This window comes from Dermacentor silvarum, chromosome 3 (assembly GCF_013339745.2).
Source record: "Dermacentor silvarum isolate Dsil-2018 chromosome 3, BIME_Dsil_1.4, whole genome shotgun sequence".
Lineage (NCBI taxonomy): Eukaryota > Metazoa > Arthropoda > Arachnida > Ixodida > Ixodidae > Dermacentor > Dermacentor silvarum.
The window spans coordinates 61,754,602-61,763,583 of record NC_051156.1 but is presented as its reverse complement, the minus strand read 5'-3'; positions in this window follow the sequence as shown (position 1 = coordinate 61,763,583).

The window sequence follows — 8,982 nt, the reverse complement described above, 5'->3', positions numbered from 1 at the left end:
GTGTTCTACCGGCCTGCTGTTTCACCTGCTTCCACGTCGCGACAAGACGCGGCGCGACAGCAGCGACGTAGCCACAACGACGCTCCACCGTCACAACCACCGTCACGGGCACCGCAACGACGATGCATACGGGCGAGTGTTGACGCATGAGTGTTAGGCACGTGTTTTATATGGAAGGACAACTCCCGAACTATAGCCCACGTACATGTGCATGTAAATAGTCTGTATCGTTTAGCGTGTCTGTATAAAGTCTGTGTTTCGTGTAGCAAGCTCCCGTCTGCCGTGTCATTATTAAACGGATCCTGGGCCCAACTGGAAACCGGCAAGTTTGTCGTTGTCGTTTCCCATCACACAAAGTAACGTGAGCAGGGCTAGCAACGAGCGCCTAGAAGTAGAGGAGGAGCAGGTGCAATGCAAAGCGCCCGTAGAAGTCGCGCATGGAAAGTGCAAAGAAGTCGCACGCACGGTTCTACCGATGGTAGAAAGAGAGGATAATATTTGCGAGCCTAACACAGGTGATGCCAGATCCGCAGACCGTGGCGTAGTTGTTGAGGGACCCGTTGATAGGGACCGGATTGAGCGCGACGAGATACTGAGAGAAGCAGTTAGTATGGCTGTAGACGATTTGACGCAGTTATCCCGGGAGTACGTCACGAATGTTGCTCTTGCAGTAGTCCGAAGTGACACGAACAGTGGATCACGACCTTGCTCCTCAATCAGGCATTCTATATCGTTGAGGAGAGTCACATCGTCTGTCACAGACAGGAGGGCAACTGTCTCGAACGTAATGTGTTGCTCAGGCTCTTGAACGGTAATCGGGAACAGAGTTTCGGGTAGAGTCTGGCTTGGGTTGTCTGGACAGTTCAAGGGGGCTCTGCTAAGGGCATCTGCTGGAATGTTGGCAAGTCCTCTCCTGTGTTTGATCTTGCAGTTAAGGCCTTGCAGCCTAAGGACCCACCGCTTGAATCTAGGTGAGGCTTGATTTGTTTGAAACATCCATGAGAGAGAAGAATGGTCACAATGGATTTCGAATTCCGTGAAGTCGAGGTAAGGTCTGAATTTATCGACTGCCCAGACCACTGCCAGGCACTCCCATTCCTGAACAGTGTACTGTTTTTCTGCCTCCGTGAGGACCCTGCTTATGAATGACACAGGTCTGAGTTTCTCGGGGCTTGCCTGGAGTAGCACAGCAGCTATTCCAATACCACTGGCATCTGTTTCCACCACAAAGGGCTGGTTGAGGTCAGGCAGGTTCACCACGGCATCATTGGCCAAGGACTGCTTCAGACTCTGGAATGCGCACTCTTGCTGGTTGGTCCACTGCCAGGGTGCATCTTTCTTCAAAAGGCTGGTGAGGGGGTGGGCTGTGAGCGAAAATCGAGGTATGAAGCGTCGATAATACCCCGCCAGGCCAAGGAAAGCTTGCAGTTGTTTGACTGTTGCTGGTCGAGGGTAGTGCAACACAGCAAGCACTTTGTCTTTGTCAGGTCTACACTGCCCAGGTGAAATAATATGTCCAAGGAACCTAAGCGAGTGGTGGCAGAGTTGGATTTTGTCTGGGTGATGGTGAGGCCTGCGGCTCTGATGCGCTCGAGTACACATTGGATGTGTTCCACATGGTTGTCCAGAGTGTCTGAATACACCAGGACGTCATCGAGGAATGCCATTGCGAATTTATGATTTATACCATCCAAAACTCTGTCCATCAACGTTTGGAAGGTTGCTGGCCCACCTGCCACTCCGAAGGGCATCCTAGAGAATTCAGAGGTGCCCTGGTGGCAGATCAGAATCAGCTGCGTCAGCGTAGGGAGGGTGGGGGCGGGAGGAATTCTATCACGAAGATAGGACGGTTGGACCGCCGCGGGGTGTATTGGCCAGTGGTACGGCGGAGACATTGTGGCTGACGTAGTGGTGCCCACGGTGGCAGCCGCCGACATGGGCCGCGGTCCGAGAGCGTTAGCGACTGCCCTGTGTGGTTGAAATGCCAAATCCTTTGCGACCTGATTTGTTGGTGGTGGCGGCGGTTTGTACTGCCATCGCCGCCACGCTCTTTCCATCAATCCGTCCGCCTCCGTCGCGAGCTCCCTCAGAGTGGTAAAGGTTGAGCTGCGGGTGCATTTGGCGGAGAACCCGCTGGACTTTTTCCTCTTCCGGTATGGTTTCACCGATGCCGTCATAGTATGCCGATATGACATAAATGAACTCCTTCAGGTTCTCCTCTGGGTGCTGGGTGCGTTGTTGAAGCTCTTCCTTCAGGCGGCGCTTCGAGTCGATTGAAGCGAACTCCGCGCGGAGCGCTTGTGTGAATTCTTCCCACGTGGAGAAAACACCGACAAAGCGCCACCACAGCTTAGCGCTGCCCTCCAAGGCGGCCGGCACCACGTTACTAAGCCTTCTGGCTGAGTCGATACCGATACCAGACATGAGGCAAGAGTTCTCCAAACGTTCGAGGAACACCTCCGGCGACTGTAAGTCGTTGAATCCCATGAACTTCGGCGGCTCTGATGTCCCGTATGGCATGCAAGTCACGGCAGGCGGCTGCGACACAGCCACCGGCACCCCTAGGCCTACCGGCGCGGTAGTCACGGCGGCGGTCATCACTCGTTGCCGCAGCAGGGAGGCGACCTGTTCCCGCTGGATGGGCGATCCGTCTGTCTGGTTGACGAGGTACTGCACTACTTCCTCCGGAACATTCACGCTATCCATTTCCAATCCCGGACGAGCCCCCACTTGTCAGGGAGGAAGCGTGCACACCGCGTCTCGAACAAGTACAACCCTTTATTCACTCTGCTCGGCCGCCCACGACTCCTTCTCCATCCTCACGATGTCGCTCCGTCCAGTGGCGCCATCTCTCGGCTCCGTATCGGTGATGATGATGTCGCTCTGTCCGGTGGCGCCATCTCTCGGCCTTGCGGTGGTTGTCTCCGCCACACAGTCCTTACATGCCTATTTTCAATATCGGCGCCTAAATGAACACTATTTAGCCTCAAGTTTCGCAGTTAGAGACCATTATTCATGTTACCGGGCAACATTGACTGTTCGGAACTCTATGGAGTTCAACCTAGTCCTTTAGTTCAACCAACTCCCGAAAACAACTGCTAGCAGCATTGAAATGGGACACGCCGGCCACCATACGCCGCCGCGCTGACATTGCGCGAGCGGTTGGCGAATGCGAAACCGCGGAAAGCCATCAGGGGAAAGGCGAGTGAAGAGCAAAAGAAGAAAGAAAATTTTGATGTGCACGCGGCTTTTGTTTTGTTTGTAATTTACTTTTTAAGGTGCTCACCACCGTCGGGCGCTCCTTCTCAGCATATGAGATCATTCTCAGTGACAAGAGGCACAATTTTGAATCCAAAAATCTGGAGATACTGGTAGTTTTCTATTGTTTCCACAATCTTCACAGTGATTCTTAGACCATGTTTCGCGTGCTCTCCAAACAGATTTCGTCAAACACGTGCACTTCAAATAAGCGGAAGTATGTGGCAGTGTTGCGACATCTTGCCTGTACAATTCGGATAATGTCATTGTATATGACAAAATTGCGTCCCAGTTTGTGTGGTCTGGTTCAATATACATGGCTATCATGTCGGAGAGCGTGCGATGAAAGCGCTCAGTTAGTCCGTTGGTTTGAGGGTGGTAACTCGAGGTTGTCTTGTGGGTGGTGCCGGAGGCTCGGAGCAATTCGGCTACGATTTGTGAAAGGAATGCCTTTCCACGGTCACTCAGGATGACATGAGGAGCACCGTGACACAGGATTATTGCTTGAAGTATAAATGCAGCCACTTCAGCAGCCGACGCCGAAGTCACGCAAGCTGTTTCGGCGTAACGTGTCAAGTGGTCGACGGCTGTCACTATCCATTGATTGCCGGTGAGAGTCGTGGGAAGGGGACCATACAGGTCAATGCCAACGACTTCTAATGGTGCCGACGGATACGGGAGTGGTTGGAGTTCTCCGCATGAAACAGATGTTGGTAGCTTTCGAAGCTGGCAAATGGCGCAGGAAGCGACGTACCGCGCCACACTAGTGGATAAGCCAGGCCAGTAGAAGCGACCTTTGATGCGGTAGTATGTTTTCTGAAAACCAAGATGACCAGCAGTCATGTTGTCGTGATAGGCCTTAAGAACATTGGCGCGAGGAGAGCGAGGCAGAACAGGCACCCAGCGTTGACCATCAGGGTGATAGATATGGCGGTACAGGGCGCAGTTGTCGAGCTTGAATTGCGTGAGCTGTCGACGAAGGCAAGCATTGGGCGGGCGTGAAGTTTCCTGAATGCGGTCTATGATGCGTCGACAGTAGGGGTCAGCGAGTTGGTGAGATATGAGGGATCCATGGTCATCAGAAGGAATCTGGTCAATAGCGGTTAAGGACAACACATGCGGGGAAGGACGGTCCGAAAGCTTGTCGCGGAAGGCAGGAGCGGAACCGTGGCATGGCGTCGTTGGAAGCGGGCAGCGAGAAAGCGCGTCTGCGTCCTGATGCTTTTTACCACACTTGTAGATAATAGTGAAGTCGTGTTCTTGCAGACGGATAATCCAACGACCAAGGCGTCCGGTCAAGTTGCGTGGAAAGCCAACATAAGGCATGGTGGTCCTTAACGATGGTAAAATGGCAGCCGTGAAGATAGGGTCGAAATTTCTGTACCGACCAAACGACAGCTAGGCACTCCTGCTCAGTGATGGTATAATTCTTCTCGGTGTTCGTCAGTACGCGGCTTGCGTAAGCGACGACCCTCTCACGTGAAGACTCATCTCGCTGTAGGAGACTACCACTGATGCCATGACCGCTAGCGTTCGTATGCACGAGTGTGGGTGCGGTTTCATCGAAATAGCGAAGTACTGGTTCAGATGTGAGGGCGTTTTTCAGATGGGTAAACGCTGATTCGCATTCGGGAGACCACGCAAAGGCAATGCCAGAACCGAGTAATTTGTGCAACGGTGCAGCTATTGAGGCGAATTCATGTATAAAGCGGCGAAAATAAGAAGCGAGGCCAAGGAAACTGCGCAAATCTTTGGCCCTTTCGGGGCGAGGGAAGTGAAGAACCGCTGAAACCAGATCGGGATCTGGACGAATGCTGTCCTTGCTCACAATGTGACCCAAGACCTTAATTGTCTTGCTGGCAAAACGGCACTTTTTCGTGCTCAGCTGTAGGCCAGCGTTGGCAAGGCACGTGAGAACTTCAGCCAGGCGTTGCAGGCGTTGAGAGAAGGTGGAAGAGAAAACTACGACGTCATCCAGATAGCACAGGCAAGTCTTCCACTTCAGGCCACGCAGAACGGTGTCAATCATGCGTTCGAATGTTGCGGGTGCATTGCAGAGTCCGAATGGCATTACATTGAACTCATATAGCCCATCTGGTGTTGAAAACGCTGTTTTTTCTTTATCATCCTCATGCATAGGTATTTGCCAGTAGCCCCGAACGCAAATCAAGACTCGAGAAGTACTCGGCATTCTGCAGTGAATCCAAGACATCGTCTATGCGAGGCATAGGGTATACATCCTTACGCGTGATCTTATTGAGTGCCCGGTAATCGACGCAAAACCGCACACAGCCGTCTTTTTTCCGAACTAGAACGACTGGGGATGACCAAGGACTAGCGGAGGGGCCTATTATCTTCCGTTGCAGCATGTCGTCGACGTTTTCTTCAATGACTTTCCGCTCGGCAAGAGAGACGCGATATGGTCGACGGCGAACAATGGACCCGCCATCTGTCTCTATCTGATGCGTGATGACGGAAGTCTGTCCCAATGAAGAGGCATGCGCGTCAAACGAAGCTTCATACTTTTTCAGCAAAGCAAGCAACTGTTGTGACTGTGAAGGGGTCAGGTCGGAACTGATGGCAGCTTCAAGGGTAGAGAAAGATGCGGAACGCCCAACAGAAGGAGCTTCAGAGGAAGCCGCTTCAACAGAAACAACAGAGAGATGCTCGGATTTAGTGACGCAAGCCAACGTAGTGCCTTTAGGGATCAGATGTTTTTCGGATGTCGGGTTGGTAGTGCAGACGAATGCGGAGCCATTTTTAAACCGGACCAGCCCTGACGCAAAGACTATCCCTCTTATGAGACAGTTCACAGATGGTTGTACGAACACGTCACCATGTTCAATGACATCCGACGCGATTGCAACAATTCTCTGACGGCAAGGAAGTAGCTCGGTGTCTTCTGCAGCAAGCAAGCGAAGCGGTGAGTCATCTGTATGAAGTGAATGGGCGGTGTCGGTCATGTGGAGAACACATTTCCGACAGCAGATGGAAGCGGACGCCATAAAAAGAAAATCCCATCCTAATATCAGCTGCTGGGTACACGAACTTAGCACTGCGAATTGTATATAATGCAGAATGCCATCAATGTAGACACGAACAGTGCACATGGCGGCAGGTCGAATGGCGTTCCCTTGAGCAGCGAGTAGCGTAGGTCCATCATGAGGAGTGGTGACTTTCCTGAGGCGCGAACACAAATCACGGTGAATAATTGACAAACTAGCACCAGTGTCTATTAAAGCTTCCACGTGCACTCCTTCAACGAAAACAGATAGCATATTATGCGGACGCGCGGGAGGAATTTCTGTCCTGTCGAGCAATGCAGCTTTTCCTCCAAAAGCTGCATAATTTAGTTTTCCGGGCGACGATCGGCGAATGGAGAAGCTGGTCGAAGTGGTGACGTAGAGCGACGAAGGGGTGACGGCGAGCGGTGTCTGGCCGGACGGTAGCTAGGAGCCGTCGCGGAGGTTGCAGGTGGCGATGGAGAGCGGTTGGAACGCGGAGCATAAGGATGGCGTTGGAAAGAGGCCCTGGCAGAAAAGTCGTCTCGTTCTTGGTGTCAAATCCGCGACGCTCGTCTTGCTGCCGCTTGTGACAGAAACGTGCGATGTGGCCACGATATCCACAGTAGTAACATATAGGTCGGGTTGGACGCCATGGTGGAAAGTAAGGTTGGTGAGGTGTGCTGGTAGACATCGAAGCCAAGTGCGTCTGCGTTGGTTTAAGAGGCATCGATGGCATGAGGGCTGTGGTAACTGCGGCTACCTGCGTGTACGTTGGTGGCAGCCTAGGGACTAGAGGGTCCGTATACGCAGTAACCGCCATAGACGCCAACTCCTCCTTGACAACGTCACGCAAAGTGGTATTGGGGGCGTGGGCAGGAATGGGACCTGCCGAGAAGCCAAGAGACTGCAGCTCTTCTCGTACAGTAAAAGCTCGTTAATTCGGATTTCACGGGACCGAAAAAAATGTCCGAATTAACCGAACGTCGAATTATCGAGGGTATCAAGAAAACAATAAACAAATGCTTACTACGTCAACACGCTCTTATTTGCAGTATGAATCAGTAAATTCTGTTTCTATTTTGCATAAACGCAATGCGTAAACTGCAATTCTCGTCATCTCACGACTGATTAGAGCTTGCAGCGGCGAAGGTCTCGTGACTTCGTTCACATCGCGTCTTCATCTGAGACGCGCTTTTCACTAGCGCGCGCACATCCCGTTTATTTTTTCACCAATGTCGCCGGGTCGCCGCCCATCGCGACGTAGACGGTGCGCCTCTTTCTCTTCACAACCGCAATATCTCTCTTCATCCTCGACAGCTTTGCACTGAGAAAAAACGAAACTATTGCTTGCCGCGACCACGGCCACTGTCAACGCAATCATGCACAGCGACCTTGCGGTTCTGAAGGCGCGCAGCCAACGCACGCAGAGTCAAACCGAAACTACCGTTTGCTGCAACTGCGGACGAAACCGCTGTCAATATCGACGCGATCATGCATGGCGACTACCTAGTTATGAAAGCACGCGGCCGACGTGCGTACCGAGCCAAAACGAAACTACTGTTTGCTGCAACCGCGGCAGACGGAATCGCGGCCGCTATCGTGACGATCATGGATGGTGACTACGCAGTCATGAAGGCACGCGGCCAACGCGGTGCTATGTGCGGCGGTAAACGCAAGCTTTAAAGGCACAAATAGGCACGAAGCCATCCGGCGTTGTTGTCATTCCAGTACGAATTTTAGTGATGACTATAGCGGAGCGAACTTCGTCGCTTCGTTTCGGTGGACGATAACGTTGTTTTGGCTCGGTCCATTCATGTTTCGGAGGGTGGCGTGGCTTACAGAGTTATGGGCGCGGACCATTCGTGTTCGGAGTGGCGGAAGGGCAACGGCGGGCGCGCGAGGCTGGCGATGCGGAGAAAGATGGAAAACAACGCGCGGCGGCGTGGAATGGCTCATATTTCTTTTCTTTCTTTTTTTTTTCTTTTCAAGGATTTCGTATTCCATTCTCTGTCGGCACGGACACTGAGTGAAAACGAAACTGCTTTTTGCCGCAACCGCTGTGGATGAAACCGCGGCCGCTATCAACGCGATCACGGATGGCGACTACGCAGTTTTGAAGGCACGTGGCCAACGCGGTGCTATGCGCGCCGGCAAACACAAGAATAAAAGCTTTAAAGGCTCTAATAGGCACGAAGCGTTCTGTGTTGCTGTCATTCCCGTACGATTTCCACTGATGGCTATGGCGATGCGAACTCCGTCGCTTTGTTTCGGTGGACGCTAACGCCGTTATGGTTGAGTTCACTCTAGTTATGGGTCATTTGCGTCGCACATTTGCGGCGCTCCGCGCTCGCCGAGCACCGAGAGTTGTCTGAATTAACCGATGTGCGACTAAATACGTCCGAATTAACGAGAGTTTCATTGCATTAAATAATGAAAACGCCTGCCGGGATCAAAGGACGTGTCCGAATTAACAGATTTTCCGAATTAACCAGGGTCGAATTAACGAGCTTTTACTGTATGATTGCGTGGACCATTGCGCGCAACGAGGGATCTGCAGTAGGGTTGTTGTCAGGGGTGTCCGGGGGTGGCAATCGGACAGATTCGAGTTCGTCGAGGCGCTGGCACGTAGCTACAATGTCAGCGACGGTAGCCGGGTCCTTGATGGCCAACGCATTGAAGGCGAGAGGCCCAATGCCTTTGAGTATGTGGCGCACTCTGT